Source organism: Ahaetulla prasina, chromosome 4 (assembly GCF_028640845.1).
Source record: "Ahaetulla prasina isolate Xishuangbanna chromosome 4, ASM2864084v1, whole genome shotgun sequence".
Lineage (NCBI taxonomy): Eukaryota > Metazoa > Chordata > Lepidosauria > Squamata > Colubridae > Ahaetulla > Ahaetulla prasina.
In genome coordinates, this window is record NC_080542.1 from 127,576,538 (window position 1) to 127,596,437 (window position 19,900).

The 19,900-nt window shown below is 39.2% G+C and overlaps 1 protein-coding gene across 2 annotated transcripts in view; it reads left to right on the forward strand.

Moving 5' to 3' along the window:
• The first annotated feature begins 14,705 nt into the window (after window positions 1–14,705).
• The window catches only part of JCAD (junctional cadherin 5 associated), a 50,990-nt gene continuing 45,795 nt past the window's right edge, over window positions 14,706–19,900 (forward strand). Inside the window, exon 1 of one of the 2 annotated variants that reach the window (XM_058184325.1) lies at window positions 14,706–15,116. The gene's annotated coding sequence lies outside the window, so the exon portion shown is untranslated. Of the gene's footprint in view, window positions 15,117–15,622; window positions 15,746–19,900 lie in introns of those variants that run through there. The other variant, XM_058184326.1, reaches the window with a different exon arrangement.

Consider the following 19,900-nt stretch of genomic DNA (forward strand, 5'->3'; position numbering starts at 1 on the left):
TTTGGGATGTTCTCCTTCCTGCGTATGTTTATAAAACTATGATAAATATATTTATAATTCATGTTTTTACCTAAAACAAAGAAATTGTCCTATGTCATTACTTCTTCATGGGGATTGCAAAAACAAGGCTCAGGAAGCCACCAATCCCAAAGAGAGAGAGAGAGAGCATTTGATGTAAGCAGCAATGAAAGATCTACAGATTGAATAACTTAATTAATAAAACATAACTGTTCTTTGAAAAGTGCCACAATTGCTATTCCATAGATTCCTGGTTTTTTTCATATGGACAGCAAAATCCAGCAGTCTATATGAACTCATTTAAAATGTTTCTGTCAGATCACCCAACCAGATAGTTAAATTCCAGTGAAGAGGCATGGCTAGAGGATCAAAGCAGTTCCTTGCACCAATTTCTCAGCCATTCATTCTTTTGTGAGGCTCATATAAAGGGAAATCAATGCTTCCATCTTAGCATAGTCAGAAAGTAGAGGAAGTGCTGATGTTTGAGTAACATTGGCAGCTGTTTCTCCCATTTCCATAATGCTACTTTACATTATGATAGCTCAAAATCACCAGCTGAACACTGAACACAGAAGCAGGTAAATTGTATTAGAGTAATAATATGGGTAATTCTCGACTTACGACCACAGTTGAGCCCAGAATTTATGTTGCTAAGTGAAAAATGTGTTAAGTGACTTTTGCCACATTTTACGACTTTTCTTGCCACAAGTGAATACCTGCAGTTGTAACATGGTTGTTAAATGAATCTGGCTCCCCCATTGACTGCTTGTCAGAAGGTTGCAAAAGATGATCACATGACCCTGGGACACTGCAAATGTCATAAATATGAACCAGTTGTCTAGTTTCTGAATGTAAATCATGGGACCATGGAGAGGATGCCACAATTCTAAGTGTGAAAAATGTGCTGTTGTAACTTCAAACAGTCACTAAATGAACTGTTGTAAGTTGAAGACAACCTGTACAGACATTTATGAAAGCCAATACAGCATGTTAATTTTGCTGAAAATCCTGTTAAGATAAATGCTAAGTGTGTCTTTATATATATATATATATATATATATATTTGTTTTCTGAGGTTTTCACGGGTGTTTGTATATAGGTCTTTGGTTGTTCGGGTTTTCTCCCGTGTAAAATTGGAAGTGTCTTGGCGACGTTTCGACGAAGTCTCATTCGTCATCTTCAGGCTTCAGCTTCGTGCTTCTGGGAGCAATGTGTGATCGCAGCTGTTTCTTCCTTTTAACTGCTAGTGGGGGTTTGAACTGATTGGGTGGGAGCTTGGCTGTGCTCTGATTGGATGGGGGTTTTTCTGTGCTCTGATTGGCTGGGGTGTGTCCTGTGTTGGTGGGGGCTTGGTTGTGCTCAGTCTAGTCTGTGCTGCAGGGGATTTGAGCTGGTGAGCTGCATAGCTGTTGTTTGGCTTTGTGGTCGTGCTACATCTTCATAGTGGGTGTCAGTCTGCTGCATGTATGGATTGGAGGGGTTTGAAATGGCTAATGTTGCAGCTGCGGTCTGGCTTCTGGTCCTTGGTCGTGCTTCATGATCAGTGTGGGTTTGGGTCTGCTTTCTGGGTGGATGTGGTGGTGACATCCTGTGTGGACCTCGTGAGTGTGGGTCTGGTGTCATTCCTCGTGTTAGGGACTCGTTTGTCAATAAGGGCGGGTTTCCAAATGGCTGGTAGGCGGGAGGTGTCATCTCGTTTGTTCATGCTGTGTGGGCGTCTTTCTATCTCAATGGCTTCTCTGATTATTCTGTTGTTAAAGTGTTCAGTTTTGGCGATAGTTCTGGTCTTTTTTAAGTCAATATCATGTCCTGTGACTTTAAAGTGTTGGACCAGGGAAGAAGTTGGTTCCTCTTTTTTGAATGAGTTCTTGTGTTCTTCAATGCGTGCACTTATTCTTCTGTTGGTTTGTCCAATGTATGTGGTGGGGCAGGCGGTGCATGGGATTTCATATACTCCTTGATTTTCTAACTCAATTTTGTCTTTGGGGTTTCTTAGGATGGTGGATATTTTTCTGTTTGTGCAGAATGCTGTCTTGATGTTGTGTTTGTGGAGGATCTTGCTGATTCTGTCTGTGGTGCCTTTTATATATGGGAGGAGGGCTGTGCCGTTTTCTTGTTCTCTGTCTTGGATTTTAGTGGGGGGTTCTTTTTGGATTAGCTTGGTAATCTTATTTGTTTGGAATCCATTGGATGTTAGTACGTTAGTGAGAGTGTCTAGTTCGGGTTTTAGGTGTTGTTCATCAGCTAAGCATTTTGTTCTGGAGATGAGTGTCTTGGCTACGGAGTTGATCTGTGCTGGGTGGTGGTGTGAGAGTGCGTGCAGATAGCGGTTTGTGTGTGTTTGATCAAGAAGCACGACCTAGGACCAGAAGCCAGACCGCAGCTGCAACATTAGCCATTTCAAACCCCTCCAATCCATACATGCAGCAGACTGATACCCACTATGAAGATGTAGCACCACCACAAAGCCAAACAACAGCTATGCAGCTCACCAGCTCAAATCCCCCTGCAACACAGACTAAATTGAGCACAACCAAGCCCCCACCCAAACAGGACACACCCCCAGCCAATCAGAGCACAAAAAAACCTCCATCCAATCAGAGCACAGCCAAGCTCCCACCCAATCAGTTCAAACCCCCACTAGCAGTTAAAAGGAAGAAACAGCTGCGATCACACATTGCTCCCAGAAGCACGAAGCTGAAGCCTGAAGATGACGAATGAGACTTCGTGAAGCGTTGCCAAGACATTTCCAATTTTACGGGAGAAAACCCGAACAACCAAAGACCTACATACAAACACCCGTGAAAACCTCAGAAAACATATATATATATATATATATATATATATATATATATATATATATATATATATATATATATATATATATATATATATATATATATATATATATATATATATATTCATAGACAATCACTAGAATAACACAGGTATAACTTTCAAATTAGCCAATCAGTTGAAATGTGATACTGTTTATTGATGATAGTTGGGGAATTCAGGTTCTGATCTCCAGTTATTAAAATAATAATAATAATAATAATGCATTTCCAAGTATGAGCAAATTGCACTTTATCTCTATATTGGAACATTTGATGGCTTATCTATGTTGGAAGAAGGGTATTTTTAGAAAACCTAGAAAGCTTACAGATCTCAGTACTCAATTCTGATCCCAGTTTATAAATCCAGGAACAGTTGGTATAAAGTTGGATTGACTCCAAAACTGCCTGATTTGATTCAAGTCCCAAATTTAAAATTAAATTAAGAAAATTAAAGTTCTTTGCCTCCTATTAACCATCATGGGTATCCAGAAATGGCAGTCAGTCACTTCTTTGCAAAACAGAATTAATTTGCAGGCACAGAAAATAATCCCAGGAGGAAACTTAATTCAGCGCCTAGGCTTTGTAGCAAGGCTCCTTTAAATGCTGATTTAAATAGAAAGAAAAAAGGCATTACTTTTTTTGCCACAATAAAATACCTTTACATGAATAGTTGTTTTCTTCAGTGGGAATAAAGCCTATTAAAGCTCAGAAAGCTAGACATAAGAAAGGTTGTGCAAGGTGAGTTTTTATGGATTTGGGGTAAAAAAAAAACTCATTTCCTTTATTATAGTGAAATAGTTATTTATCGCTTTTATTGGTCAATTAGCAAATTTTACAAAACAGCATGGCTTGCTAACAAACTTTCAACATTAGAGGGGCAAATACGGCAGCTAAATTTAAAACTGACTTAAGTACCAGGTATCAAATGGAGACTTGACTTTTACTAGAAAGCTGGAAATAGCAAAACAATACAATATAATATAATAAATCCAAACTCTAGCTAAACAAATTTAAGTCTATTGTGTAGGGCAAATCCAGACAATGTTGTTTAGGTATCATACAAATCCAGAAAATTGGGTTTAATAAAACATAACTAAATTATGTTATACAACCCACTACATGTATAATGCAACATTTCCCCAGAGCATTATGATTGAAACAGGCCTTGATCTAGCCCATTGCCTGCTGTCATAAATCCTGACTTAGATATTTGGAAAAAGAAGGATTCTTTTGCATGTTGCCTTTTCTCTGCCTTCTGGTCATCAAAATGTTCATAAAGCTCAGTCGAATCTTGCAGGTCTAAAGGGAATCCTGTTTTATCGAATTCCACAATCGAATTCCACAATCGAATTCCAGAACCGGCATGCTTCTATTAAATCCAGTTTATATTTCTAAATACTAGCATATCTGATCCAGCATTTAAGGATCTAAGGAAAAGAAATGTAAAAACAGTCATTTGGATTAAGGAATTGGAAGAACAACACATTTTGAATGTTTTCTTTTTCAAGGTGCAGATAGCTGTGCTTGTACCACATGATGAGATTAACTCAATCCATGAAGGGTTATGAGTCTGTATGACACACTGAACCATAAAATATCTGCTTTGCCTGAATTTGCACAACACTTGAGGGTGAAGAGCCGTGACAAATTTGTATTCGAAGCTAACCAAGTCAAACTTATAATATAATAGCTCTATGCTAGTTCAAAAGCAGTTCTGTGATCCTATCAGGTCAGCTATCTTTGAAAGCTCCAGAAAAACAGAGTAGGAAATGACATTGGAGATTTTGTAGTCCAACCCTCTACTCTATACAATTTTTAAAAATGGTTGTCCAATCCCTTCTTAAAAATGCCCACAGTTTATGGAGACAAGTCATTCCACTGATTTATTGTTCTAATTGTCAGAAAATTTCTCCTTAGTTCTAGGTTGGTTGTATCCTCGATTAGCTTCCGTCCATTGCTTCTTGCCCAGTCCTTAAGACAACAGCAACGAAAAAGAAACAAGAGCAGCAATGAAAAGGTCCTCTAGCTCTGTGGGGGCTCCTACCCTTTGGAACGAACTCCCCCCTAGTTTGCGTCAATTGCCTGACCTTCGGACCTTCCGCCGCGAACTGAAAACGCATTTATTTATTCGAGCGGGACTGGCTTAAACTTTTTAAATTTTTAATTTTTTAATTTTTAAATATTAATTTTAATTGGGGTTGTAATTTTATGAATTTAAGGGTTTTAGTCTAATCATTTTAAATTTTTTGGCCAATTATTGAATAAGTTTTTTAACTCTGTTTTAATTGTACATTGTTATGGTTTTATCTTGGCTGTACACCGCCCTGAGTCCTTCGGGAGAAGGGCGGTATAAAAATCTAATTAATAAATAAATAAATAAATAAATAAATAAATAGCTGACCTTTTGAGGGAGACTGTACGTCTGGCATCACTCTCCTTGGAAAGGAACTGGTGGACATATGAGTATTGCTCTCCCCAGAGAAGCAAACTTTTTGTATTGATCTTGAGCATCTATTATCACAATATCCTAGCCTTGGTCTTTCTCTATTGTGTCCAAGAGGCAGGAATCACACTTGGCCACTTTCATTATGATTTGAAGGGCTTGTACTGCCATATCCTCAAGAAGGTTCCTGATGATTTCATGAATTGCATTACAAGTAATGGAGTGACAGCTCTCCCTTTCCTAGTTCTCATAAAACCTGATCTTCTGGATCGTTCTACATAAGCTTAGCTGAATTAAGCTGCCACAAGACTCATTGCTGTTCCCCAACATTTGAAAAGGAAATTCTTCTCAGACTCTGAACAAAGTCAGTAACCCAGAGTTCATTACTGATCTGGAAGATGGTATCCTCAAGGTACGGAAGCAACACAGCCGATTAGTCTTTCTGCTTGAAAGGGCCAGATCCTCCAAGAACAATCAGATGTGATGGTGTCCTCCCTTCCAGACACTTCTTTACAGACCCTGCCAGGCAACACATCTAAAATAGCACCAGGTTGAGACTTCAAGAGGTCATGGTTCTGCTTCATGAAAGGCATCAGTGTGTGATGTGGCCCTTTTTCTTCATAGCAATCACAGGACAAATGTGAATGTTTTCTAGAAAGGCTGCTCTCTCAACAAGAGTATTATTTTCTGTAGATGGCTGAGTAGTGCAGATTCAGTAAATAGTCTGACAGTGTTGAGGGAATTATTTGTTTAGCAGAGTGATGGCCTTCAGGAAAAAACTGTTCTTGTGTCTAGTTGTTCTGGTGTGCAGTGCTCTATAGCGTCGTTTTGAGGGTAGGAGTTGAAACAGTTTATGTCCAGGATGCGAGGGATCTGCAAATATTTTCACGGCCCTCTTCTTGATTCGTGCAGTATACAGGTCCTCAATGGAAGGCAAGTTGGTAGCAATTATTTTTTCTGCAGTTCTAATTATCCTCTGAAGTCTGTGTTTTTCTTGTTGGGTTGCAGAACCGAACCAGACAGTTATAGAGGTGCAAATGACAGACTCAATAATTCCTCTGTAGAATTGGATCAGCAGCTCCTTGGGCAGTTTGAGCTTACTGAGTTGGCGCAGAATTTCAGCCCGCTGAGCCGGTACCTGGCCTTGCATTCCCACAGGTCTTCCCTCTGCTTGGAAAGCCTATGCTCATAGTCCTCAATGAGGTGCTTCTACTGAGCTTTCTTCTCAGTCAGATCCGATTTGAACTGATCCAGCTATTTTGCCAACTCTTTCTCATGGCAGCTACTTGGCTCCAAAAACTGCTTCCTATTGGGTCCCTAAGGAGCCCAGGTGGGGAGGCGAGGAGTGGCTGGGAGGGGAGAGGTGAGTAGAGGCTGGTGAGGCATCCCTCGACGGGAGTCACATTGAGTTGGCCATGTCCACCCAGTCACATGACCACCTAGCCACGCCCATCCAGCCAGTCATTAGGTAGATCATATTAGTGGTCCGCAGGATTTAAAATTATGAATTTAGTGGTCCCTGAGGGCCAAAAGGTTGGAGACCCCTGCTCTAGCTGACTTTTTGAAGGAGACTGCATGTCTGGCATTACTTTCCTTGGAAAGGAATCTGGTGTACACATGCACATTGCTCTCCCTAGAGAAGCAAATTCTTTGTGTTGATCTTGAGCATCTAACATATCTGTGCTTCCCGCTCAATCTCTCTCACACAAGTAACAGTGGTTTAGTGGGTTTATTAATTTTCCTCAGCAATTCCCATCATCAGAACTCCAGAACTATCTTAATTAAGTCCAGCCAAAAGCAGACCAATGCTAGTCCACAGAGTAATGGCCAATGTGTCCACAGGCACTAGAAAGTTTCCCAAACAAAATAAACCATCAGATAAAATTAAATCCACAACACAAGAGGGTTGACAAGGCACATTCCAAGCCAAGATACGGTGGGAATCCAAAGCAAAGCAGGGATCACAGCGACCAGGTAACACAAAGTTAGGAAATGAACACGTTCCCAGCATTGCCTCCATCTGTCTGCTGTGCTAGATAAATAGCTTCTGAAGCAGCCCATCAAGAAGGACAAGGCTGCCTCCTCATGAGTAATTGGGATAACCTTCATTGCTACTGTCTTTTCTCTGTCCTACATGTTCTCAGATCAGATGCAGAAGGCAGTTCTTCCTCCTCATCACTGACTGGCTGCAACTATGTGCTTTCCCCATCTGAAGCCTCAGGGTTGTCCTACTGCAGTGTGCTTCAGCCAAATCTCTCTCACACAGCTGCTCAGAGCCACTGACCAACTACAATCCAGGCATGTCTGCAACTGATTCATCCTCTGAACTGACATCTGGAAAGGCATCTGGGGAAGATTCCAGGAGAGTCATCACAATATCCTAGCCACGTTCTTTCTTTATTGTGTCCAAGTGGTAGGAATCACACTTTGCCATTTCATTATTTTTGAAATACTTATACTACCACACACTCAAGAAGGTTCCTGATGATTTCATGAATTGCATCACAAGTAATGGAATAATAATAATAACAACAGAGTTGGAAGGGACCTTGGATGCCTTCTAGTCCAACCCCCTGCCCAGGCAGGAAACCCTACACCATCTCAGACAGATGGTTATCCAACATTTTCATAAAAATTTCCAGTGTTGGAGCATTCACAACTTCTGCAGGCAAGTCGTTCCACTGGTTAATTATTCTAACTGTCAGGAAATTTCTCCTTAGTTCTAAGTTGTTTCTTTCCTTGATCAGTTTCCACCCATTGCTTCTTGTTCTACCCTCAGGTTCTTTGTGACAGCTCTCCCTTTCTTAGTTCTCATAAACCTGATTTTCTGGATCGCTCTACATAAGCTTGGCTGCCACAAGACGCTTTCATTGCTGTTCCCCAACATTTGTAAAGGAAATTCTTCTCAGACTCTGAACAAAGTCAGTAACCCAGAGTTCATTACTGATCTGGAAGATGGTATCCTCAAGGTATGGAAGCAATACAGCCGATCAGTCTTTCTGCTTGAAAGGGCCAGATCCTCCAAGAACAATCAGGCATGTGATGGCGTCCTCCCTTCCAGATACTTCTTTACAGACCCTGCCAGACAACACATCTAAAATAGCACCAGGTTGAGACTTCAAGATGGTTTTGCTTCATAAAAGGCATCAGTGTTTGATGTGGCCCCTTTTCTTCATAGCAATCACAGGACAAGTGGATGAATGTTTCAGTGATGTTTTATATAGAGGATGCTCTCGCAACATAAATGCTATTTTCTGTAGATGAATGGGATATTTCAGAATCCACTAAATTACCCATGATAGTAACTGAAACAAAAATCAAAATGAAAGAAGGGAAAAGCAGCTACATTGCTACAGTCCTCAAGACCACAGCAACAAGGGCAGCAACTAAAAGACTTACTCCTCTCTGAAAAAATAACAATAGAATTTAGCAATGAGATTTATATACTGCTTCACAGTGCTTTACAGCCATCTCTATCAAAGTGGTTTACAGAGTCAGGCTGACTTGCCCTCAACAATCTGGGTCCTCGTTTTGCCAACTTCGGAAGGATGGAAGTTTGAGTCAACTTTGAGCTGGTAAGAATCGAACTGCTGAATTGTTGGCAATTAGTTGTCAGCAGAATTAGCCTGCAAAGCTGCATTCTAACCACTGCACCACTGTGGCTCTTGGAAATGCAGCATAATCCTTCCTCAAAGTTTCCATTGGTTAAAAAAAAAAGATAATGAAACAAGTGTAGAATCAAGGGCAATTTTAATATTGTTCTCCCTAGAAAAGCAAAGTTTTTGTGTTGCTTCTCAGCAACACATATCCCAGCCATTATCTTCCTCTATTGTGCCCAAGATGTGGGAGTCATACTTTGCCATTTTCATTATATTCTGAAGGGCTTGTACTGTCACAGCAATATATGAGTTGATGCCACTAGGAGTTGAGCTCATGGCGGATGCCAGAGGGTCCATTGTGCAGCAGAGTCTGAGGTAAATATGGTTCTTCATTTGCAAAGAAATCCCTTTCCCCCAATCCCAGTTCCTGAATATTGGATTTCATGTATTTCTAGAGTTTGATAGTTTTTCAATTTTTCCTCACAGTAACCAAGTTTGGGGGTGGGGGTTGCACATCACCAAATAAATGCCCACAAGAATACTAAGAATACGGGTGAACTGTACAAGAAATATATGTTATTTCTTAGTAAAAGGAATTGATGTTGAGGTGATATTTGTTACTGCAATGCAGAACTTTTGCTTGCTCTCTTTTGTGGTGAGCATATTTGAAGACCATCAAAGATCACCTTCAAAGAACTTCTGAAGACTTAGAGAATGGACCTATGGAACCACAGAAAGACATAGATATATATTCTGATCGGCAAGCTTTTTTAAGAGCATTTGTTGATTTACTAGGAGAATGGTTTTGAACACAAGGAATTCTCCACTTACTGACTGGAAAATAAATTTATGATTGTAACATGCAGCTGACCTCTTGTTAAAGTTATCTCCTTTCCCTTCCTGAAGGGAAGTACCACTGAATTTAAGAATGTCACTCTAGCGTATGGCATATGAGCTTTTATGAAATTGATTTTATTAGTAAAAGCCTATTTAAACTCTCCCATCTTATTTAAAGGATATAGGAGTCATTTTATAATTTAAATGAAACAATGGTCTAATACAAGTGGCCAGAGAAATAATTGAGCCATCTTTCTTATCTGCTAATTGTTAAAAGTTTAATATATTATTAATTTGGGCACCGTCTTCAGCTATTTATTGGTACTAAATAGTTAATATATTTTTCTAATACTTTCTAGAACTTATTTGTTTTATTGATCAAATTCATTTGATGCTTATCTCATTGTAAAACTAAGATTAATTGTAAAACTAAGTTTAATTTGTATTGATTTATCCTAGATTTAAAGTTTTAAATATTGTCATCATATAAGGCTGTGTAATTCTGGCCTGAAATCCCTAATTATTCTTAAAGGTGAGATTGAATGTATTTAATGTAACTTCAACGCTGAAATTAATTTGTATTTATTTAGAAGGAAAAACTCTGGTCTCTCAGAAGTTTTCTTGAACAGTCCTTGTTGGTATATGGAGATATCTGAGAGAAGAGATGGAAAATTTTGACATAGAAGAAACAGAGAAAAGACAATAAAAACCAATAAAACAAACACCCCGCCTTATATAGCATATTGAAATGAGACCACAGAATAATATTGATCAAACTTTCCAAAACATTGTCAGGAAGCCAGTTCCTACATAGACAGTAAAAACATAATTTAATCAAGGATTTAAAATCTGATGTAACAGAAACTTTCCACTAGAGTAAAACAGAATTGTTAATAGTCCACAATCAAAGCATTCCAAATTTTTAATATACAGTATAGTTCGGCAACACAATAACATCTTGTCGAAAATCTTATGACTTTGAATCCAAAACAATACATCTGTACAAGACTATAAGGTATAAATCAGGTTTTTTTTGTTTGTTTTTTGTTTACATTTATATCCCGCCCTTCTCCGAAGACTCAGGGCGGCTTACAGTGTATAAGGCAATAGTCTCATTCTATTTGTATATTTTTTTACAAAGTCAACTTATTGCCCCCCCAACAATCTGGGTCCTCGTTTTACCTACCTTATAAAGGATGGAAGGCTGAATCAACCTTGGGCCGGGCTTGAACCTGCAGTAATTGCAGGCTCTGTGTTCTAATAACAGGCTTGTAATAACAGTTCTTGTTACCTATTTGGGGTTCCCTATAAACATTCACAAAACTAACTGATTTATTTCTTAGAATAGTTCCAGGCTTTTATTCTACGTATGATGAGGTTTCCCATTTTTATCTAAGTTAATATTTTTCAACCGTACATAAAAATTAACTGTAGATTTGGGAACCTCCAAAATTTCCGTATATTATTAATTATTTAGGACTTTCAGATACTTTTAACGCATTGGGCTCAAACTATAAATCAGAATACATTTTAAACGATTATACCCAGACATTCCTTTTTAAGCATATCAAATTTCCAAAAGATTAACAATAAGCTGATCCAAAATGCAGTATCATTTTTATGCCCATGAGCTTCAGAAATAGCTTATAAACCATTATCTCTGCATCAATTTCTCATAAAATTTAGGAACAAATTTAAATTATCCTCCTTTCATGATTCATAAATTGATGATGTAACAACAATTAATAACAAAATGAAGAACTAAATCCCTGCCAGAATATCAATGGGATAAAATGATAACTATTTTGTTATGCCTGTGTTATTTTGAAATCAATCACTTAAATTCCTCAAAGAAATAAAAGTCAAAATGTAATACCCTAACTGAGCTAGAAATTATAAAAGAATTATTACATGGAAGTCATAAGTGAGAGAAAAATCTAGCAGTATGAACAATCTATGGAAATTTTCTAAGTATTTCATTGATCAACTTAAAATATATGCATTGTTTTGTATTTTAGATATTATTACATCTTTTTTTTTGTTCTGTCTTTGCTACTTTGTTAGCAGTTTAGACTTGTAAAAGAAAGATTGTATATGTCTTTTATAAATAACATAACGTAAAAAATCTGTACATTATATTTTAACCAGTAGTTCATACAATACCTTTAACAATTATTTATACTTGAAAATTATACAAGTTTTGCAAAGTTTCAACTAGTGATGAATAGTGAATAAGCCTATGTACTAGGAGAAAGTGGATACTTAAAAAATAATTTGTTTGGTTCTCTTGCCATCTACAACCTTAAAAGTTATATATGTGAAAAGATATTTACAGACATTTTAAGCCATGACTATTACCCTAACTCTATAGAAAATGTTTTAAAGGAATGTTTCTTTAAAGGAATAAAAGAATTACCAAGAAATATGACTCTTTATTAATGACACTTTATGACTTACGACCACAATTGGGCCCAAAATTTCCACTACTAAGGAAGACAAAGACATTTTACAAATTGTAAATTGAATTACAGTTAAGTGTATCATGCAGTTGTTAAGCAAATCTGACTTCTCCCATTGACTTTGCTTGTTGAAGTAAATACATACTGATTGCCAAGCACCTGAATTTTGATCACGTGACCATGTGGATGCTACAGTGGTCATATGTGTGAAAACTGGATGTGTTGCTTTTTTCAGTGCTATTGTAATGTTTTAAAGGGTTTTTTTTCCCTACAAGTGATTGAGTATATATAGTAACAACAGCTCCAGAATATCTGCACTGTAAAATAAAGTTTAAACAAAGTACATATGGGTGTGGAAATAGCTGCATTAGTTAAGTTACATAAGCGAAGAGTTAGTTATGGTGGCCTTCAGATCAGGGGTGAAATTCAAAATTTTCCCCTACCGGTTCTGTGGGCGTGGCTTGGTGGGCGTGGCAGGGGAAGGATATTGCAGTCTCCATTCCCATCCCACTCTGGGCCCAGCCAGAGGTGGTATTTGCCGGTTCTCTGAACTACACAAACTTTCTGCTACCAGTTCTCCAGAACCTGTTAGAACCTGATGGATTTCACCCCTGCTTCAGATGTTGGTGGCTGTAATATATGCCCGAAATTCAAAACAGGCCTCAAGGATTGTAGAGTAGACTGTAAAAATATCTCGATGACAAATTAGTAAACTTAAAATACAAGTCTATGGCATGTAGAAGGCTATGCTTCTAATTATGGCCCCCTACCAATATTTCCTTTCTTTAATGATTCTATTCCACCATTTCTTGGCTATTAGTGCAACTCAGTTCCTCAGTCAGCTGCACCATAGTTAGTTGGTCATGACAAGTTGGCTGTGGTGAATTGTCATAGACCCTTCTCCAGATGTGTAGATTCAGGCTGGAGAATGTTGAGATTGGAGATTCCCATCTCTGGAGAGAAGGATTTCTCCAGGTAGAGAAGGATTTCTAAGTGACAGACCTCACAAAAAAGGAAATAGAGAATTTTGAAAAACTGACCATGCTTCATAATTGAAGGTGGAGAAACATTTGCAAATTTAGATGCCCATAGAGAACAGTTACAAGCCTCTTGAAGACAAATGGTATGGCTTATACGAGAAAGAAATAACAGACCCAATGTTTCATTTGGCAGAGAGAGATATCTCATAAAAGATCATGTTTAATAAGAGGACACTATTCGACTCAACACAGAAATTGGAAATTCTACAGTAGTTCTTTCATATGCCAAGCAATGTTTCGTAGCACACTGATGCTAGTTCCAAAGCATTAATTTACAAGGCAGCTTTGTAGAGTTTCAACAATCACTCATCAATACAACGTAAACAAAAGCCATTTCTCTAACTAGCTTGCTTTGAATGCTGGCTATTTCTTTCCCTTCCGTTTCTTATCTTAATTTCTCCTTTTACTCTGGGTGTTTTCATGTGGCATGCTCCTCCCTTTTAAACAATCCATTCAACCCAATTTCCTGGATTTGCAGGACACAACAAACCGTATGCCAAGGCTGGGTTTGCAGAATTTGGTTAAAATGTGTCTGGTGTCATAATGTAGTGTCATAATGTGTTTCCTGGACACAGCTTGTTAGTAGCAATTAGGGGCGGGGAAAATAAAAGTTTATCAGGCCTGCTGGGCAACTTTTATTTTATTTTTTGTTAAAGGCAAATGAGAAGAGCTTGTATGTATGGTAGCAAATCCTACATCCAAGGGCTTCACTGTAAAGAGGGAGAGATGCCTCTATGGCATAAACAAATGACATTGTCACTGACATTAAATTGATGCGAGAAGACAACATCACTTGCAGATTATTTTCTCTTTGCATCATGGTTCCAAAAACAGAACAGTCTTTTACTGTGTTTTATCATCCCCAATCAGTTATTTAAAGTTTTAATATTATAAATTCTTAATCTCTATTCTCGTGTGATTTGCTGTCTCTACACAACTTGAGTTTACACAGTTTTGATTTGCTCCAGGATGCTTAAGGACTTTGTATCTTCTCTGAAACATCTTCCAGACATTTGAAAGAATAAGCAGCCTACAGACGTTTGGTGGTGGTAATTGGTGGTTGAGACTTGATCTTTTCCTTCTTGATGATAGATAAATAACACTTCTTTAAATAGGCCAGTCTTGATTGCTGGTGATCTCCCCTCCTTCATCTGTCAGTTTCTAGAGATCAGTGCTGAAATTAAGCAGTCCACAGGTTTATGTTGCTTACAGCCCTGGCATGGAGAATTGTTATCTGCCTCTTAATACAATTTAAACTTTCAGTCAAGTATTTCTTCACTGGATCTTGACCAGAGCGGCATCCTAAGGACTGATCTAATACAAATCTAGATTTGAGATGGAGAGTAGGGACTACTTTCATAAGAAATGAAGCCATCATACCCCCCATCCCAAAGTTGTCTCCCACCAAAGCAGGCTCTTTGCCCAGGTGGCTTAACATTAGGTAGCTTCCCTCACACCTTAGGACAAAATCTTAAAAGAAATACTTTGAGGAGGAAATAATAAATTCGGGCCATTGCACTGGAGATTTTCACAAGGTGCCCAGCTGAGGTACCCTATTTTGGGCTCCTGTACCAAAGTTTATTTAGGCCGCATCAACCTCCTCTTGCCTCTTCCATAAGACGCAGGCGAAGGAGACACACAAGGTGCACAGGGAAGGACGTAGGGAGGGGAGGGACGCGTAGCCTTTGAAACCTTGCCCGGCGCGCGAGTCGCTTTCTCACTTCAAAGTCGGTGCAGCGCTGGAGAGAAGAGCGACGCGCAGGCATCTCGGACTCTCGCCCTCCACCGGGCGTGCTAGGCGGCGATGCTGCTTCGCCAGATTCCCAAGTTCGGGATGTCGATGGCGGGCGCCCGCCAACGCCGCCGCCGCAGCAGTCCAGCACGTAAGTGGCCAGGCGCGCCGGGGGCTCCTGACGCTTCTTGCGATCTGCTGGGCTGTAAACTCCCGGGGGTTGTTGAGACGGGGGACACTTCTCTTTCTCCCACCACCGCCCGGTTTGCAAACTAGCCTCACTGTTGCGCAACTGCCAACGATTCGAGCCTGGCCTCTTCCTAAGTTTTTGGCCGGAGCAAAATGGGTTGCCTGTTCTTTTCTGTTTCTTCCTTCTCTCTTTCTGAGATCCAGGAGAGGGTGCGGTTACTAATCGCACGTGCATCCAGATTTGGGCTTGTTGTTACTTGGGGGAGGGGGTTATCTTCTTCCCTCCTGCCTCCCCGCTCCTAAATTTACAAATTTGGCCGCCAGATTGCCCGGCTCAACCGCCTAGCTGAGACAGTTGACCTTCTGAAGGGAAGTTGTTTTCGGGAAGGGAGGTGGGGAGATGTAACTTTTGGGCCAGTCCTCCTTTTCTGGAGCAGTCTTGCTTGTAGGTGGAATCGCAGTTGCTGGGTTTACGGCACTGGTTTTCCTAGTACCTCGTAGGTTTGAAAAGAGCAGCGTGATTTGGAGAGGGTGTTTTCTCCCCTCGAAGCAGCACCTTTTCCAGCTGTCTGGCGTTGGATGAGCCAAGGGGTATGTCTGTTGGATGGGACAGAAACTTTCTGAAGTACTCATAACTAGTTATATTACAGGCTTGGCCTGGCTGTTAACTAATTAACCACAGTTTGGGTCAAGGGGATGCTGGCCCTAAAAGTAATCCCTGGAGTTAGGTTAGATAGTTTAGGCTACCTAACCTAACTTCCAGTTTCATACCAGGAAACTGGTTACTTTGATAAGCCAAATTAAGCATGAGTACCTGTGTAATGTGAACGCAGCTGTGGAGTGCCCGGTCATGTGCATCTGAGCAGAAGACATGAGTGTAAATCTTGGGTTACTCTTTATCTCTTCATGGTTCATCATTGAACTGGGTGCTGCTGAATAATTGTTCTGCTTGGTTTTATCCTCAAAACAGCCCTGCTAAGTAAGGGGAGCTAATGCAAGAACATTTCCAAAAATGTTTTTTAAAAAAGGGGGAAGCTATAGTTTTCTTCTCTTAAAGAGAAGTTAATATTGACTGCTTGATATTTTGTTTCTTGGGTTGTATTTGTAACTCCATTATCTGTTTTCTGTGATTTTTTTTAAAAAAATAATAAACTTGGAACATTTGAGGGATGCTTTTATTGCTGGAAACTTTCAGCAGACGTCCCTTTAACAAATAATAGTAACAAATAATAACAATAGCTGGTAGAAATATGAAGCTGATATACTACCCATTCTTAATCTATAACAATGGGTAGTATCAGCTTCAAATCTCTAGTAAATTCCTGTGGATTGCCAGGGAATTCCTAGGAAACTAGGCCAGGTTTAGGGACAGGGACAATCTGCGATGCCAATTTTAAGAGTGTTACTTGTACTTATATCTAATGCCAACGTAATGTGCCTTTATAGAAAGTGAGTCTCTTCCCCCAGTAGAAGAAATCACGCACCCATCAGAGATGTGAAGCCTACAGTTATTGCAAAAACCAGATAAGTGTTCAGAATCCAGAAAGCTCAAGGTTCAAGGCTAGGCTGAAAAATGAAAAAAAAAAATCTATGCAAAAAGCGATAGTATAACCTACCATCTGTGTATGTTGCCAGGAAAACAGTGCTGATGTGCAATACAATCATTTTAACTTGAATATAAGAGTATGAGAGTGATTTTCACCTGGGACCGCTTGATCTAGGCTTGTCATTGGTTCTCTATTAGAAAGTTGATGTTCAGTATTAGCTTGTGCACATCTTAAGAGGACAGTAAGAACCACTATGCACTAAAGGCCCTTTTTCTTTCTAGTTCTGCCAAAACGTTTGCTGGCAGATGGGCTAATAGAAGACATTTAATCTTACGGCTTTTTTCTATTGTAAATACATTTTTGAAACTAGGTATTGACCTAAATACATTGCATTTGTGTATATCCCACCTTTCCACTCTGATGGTACTGAAGGTAGCCAACAGAAATAACATTTTATAAAAATCTAAAAAGTTAAAAGAAAAAAAAGAGTCTTAAATTAACATCATAGCAAGCATTTAATTTATTAATTCAAAGTATGACAGATGAACTGTCTCTTCTTAGATTTTTCCAAAGGCTGAGTTTGGGAAATTATTGCAACTTCTAAGGGATGTGTTTCCTAAATAACACAGGAGAAGGAACTTCCCATTTGCCACACACACACACACACACACACACACACACACACACACACACACATGAGCCTCCAAGGGCACGAGCATCTTCCAAAGGGTCTCCCCTGGAGAGCTTCCTGTCTGGATAAGTTCCTAAGATCAAGAGCAACTCCTTAAAATGTGCCTGGTAAAATGAAATCTTATGGAAGCTTTGGAGTGTAGTGGTGATAAAAGCACATCAAATGCTGCCATCCTGAACTGCAGTGTTGTCAGTTCTGTGAATTCAAGATGCTTAACGTACTTGGGTCCAAATGTGGAAAGTAAATAGGAATTGCTGCTTTTGCTCCTCTGAAGGGAAACACATGCTTAATAGAACAGCATACAACTTTCAGTGGTGGAGTTTTGGAACGTGTGGAGGCAGATGTAACTCATCTTTTTCTGGCTAATTAGAGCAGCTGTGGGTTTGGCAATAGACACAAGCTTTAGTCCTTCACAAAGAGGAACTTCAGTACACACTCCTGCACATTCCAAAGGAAAGATATGGATAGTTCTGGTGGTTATTTTTCTTTCTGTTCCTCTTCTCCTTATAGAAATAGGAATGTTTGGTTTCTGAATAATTATACTTAGATAATCATATTGCACATGGGGCAGGGAGATTAAGTAAAGTTTGGACCAAAAATAAGCCATGCAGTCTCACAGTTCTAGAATGCTAAAACTTAGACAACAACAGGGGTGTCAAACTCAAGGCCCGCTGGGCCATCCTGGTCTACCCAATGCGAAGAGGAAACATGCCAGCAGTTTGGAGAGTGGCGGCAGTTGGCCATACCCACGCAGTCGGCCACACCACCATTACCCCCGGCCCCCTGAGCTCAACCACAGCCCTGATGTGGCCCTCAATGAAATTGAGTTTGAAACCCCTGGACTACAACATGCAAGATCAAGAAGAGTGTTCTCCTTGATTGTTGAATGATCATAGCCAGTCCTTGTGCAGCAGGTAACTAAGGGAACATAACTTTCAAATAATTTGGAATGCTGATATCTCTCCTTTGCAGCCAAAAACTGCATGTCCTCAAACCTCTGAAGCATAACTACCCAAACTGGGCATCCTCCTTCTTGAAGTTCATCCACCTGGGGAAGATTACTCCAAAGTATGCATACAGTATAGTCTGCCCCTTCCCTCACCTTGGGCTGATTTCATTGCTCATTTTGAATTTAGTGTATTGATACCCTGCATTATCTATGCTTTAAAATTTTTTGATTTTATCATGTTTTCAAATGTTGTTAATTACATTTGGGCAATACTCCTGGTATTTTGTAAAGGGAAATTAGAGCTCAAACTTAAAGAGATAATCAGTGTATTCAATGCCCCAAACTATAGTTTTGCTGTCTAAGTTAAAGCTTTTTTCCCTAAGATAGGAGTTGTAACCATGTTGAATTACATGGTTGTATTTTTGGTCTTTCATTCTCTGGATTTCTGAGCATAAAATGGTCTGCTATTTTAGATAACCTTTTTAATGGATGTGAAGAAAATGTGAAGGCACTCCATTAAAAAAAAATCAGCTAGAACTACAGATTCAAGCAAATGTTGGCCAAGTTTTAAAAGTTCATAATCCTAAAATTAAAGAGTTTAATGACAGATTTGATTCCTTTGATCAGCATATGCGGTCAGTAGATCTGGGTGGATAGTCAAAAGCAGAAACAAATCTTGTTTTTCACTACTCTTTAACAACCCATCTTAAGGTTGCAGTCAGGCCAAGGCCAGCCCAAGATAATTTGGCTCAGAAAAATCTAAATAAAACACACTTCCCACTAATTACCATGCAGAAGAATCCAATCCATCAGCATCAAAAAAAAAAAAAGACAACTGCTGTTTCCATGTGGACAGGGGAAAAAAGAATATAATCTTTTTAGGGTAATAGGATCTTGGTCTATCTAGTAAGTGATAAGATGATGTATTACGATTTTGACTATTCTGTTTTGGAATAATGATTGTTTTAAATCGAGTGTCAGGGAAGGATCTGATTTAGATTGGAATGGAATGGAATGGAACGGAACGGAAGGGAACGGAACGGAACGGAACGGAACGGAACAGAACAGAACAGCACAGAACAGAACAGAACAGAACAGAACAGAACAGAACAGAATAGAATAGAATAGAATAGAATTCTTTATTGGTCAAGTGTGATTGGACACACAAGGAATTTGTCTTTGGTGCATATGCTCTCAGTTTACATAAAAAGACAAAATACATTTGTCAAGAATCATAAAGTACAACACTTAATGATAGTCATAAGGTACAAATAAACACTCAAATCATACTAGGAAACAATAGCAATATAAATCGTAAGGATACAAGCAACAAAGTTACAGTCATGCAGCCATAAGTTGCAGGAGATGGATGGTAGGAATGATGAGAAATTTAATAGTTATGCAGACTTAGTGAATAGTTTGACAATGTTGAGGAAATTATTTGTTTAGCAGAGTGATGGTGTTCGGGGAAAAACTGTTCTTTTTTCTGTGTCTAGTTGTTCTGGTGTGCAGTGTTCTGTAGCATCGTTTTGAGGGTAGGAGTTGAAACAGTTTATGTC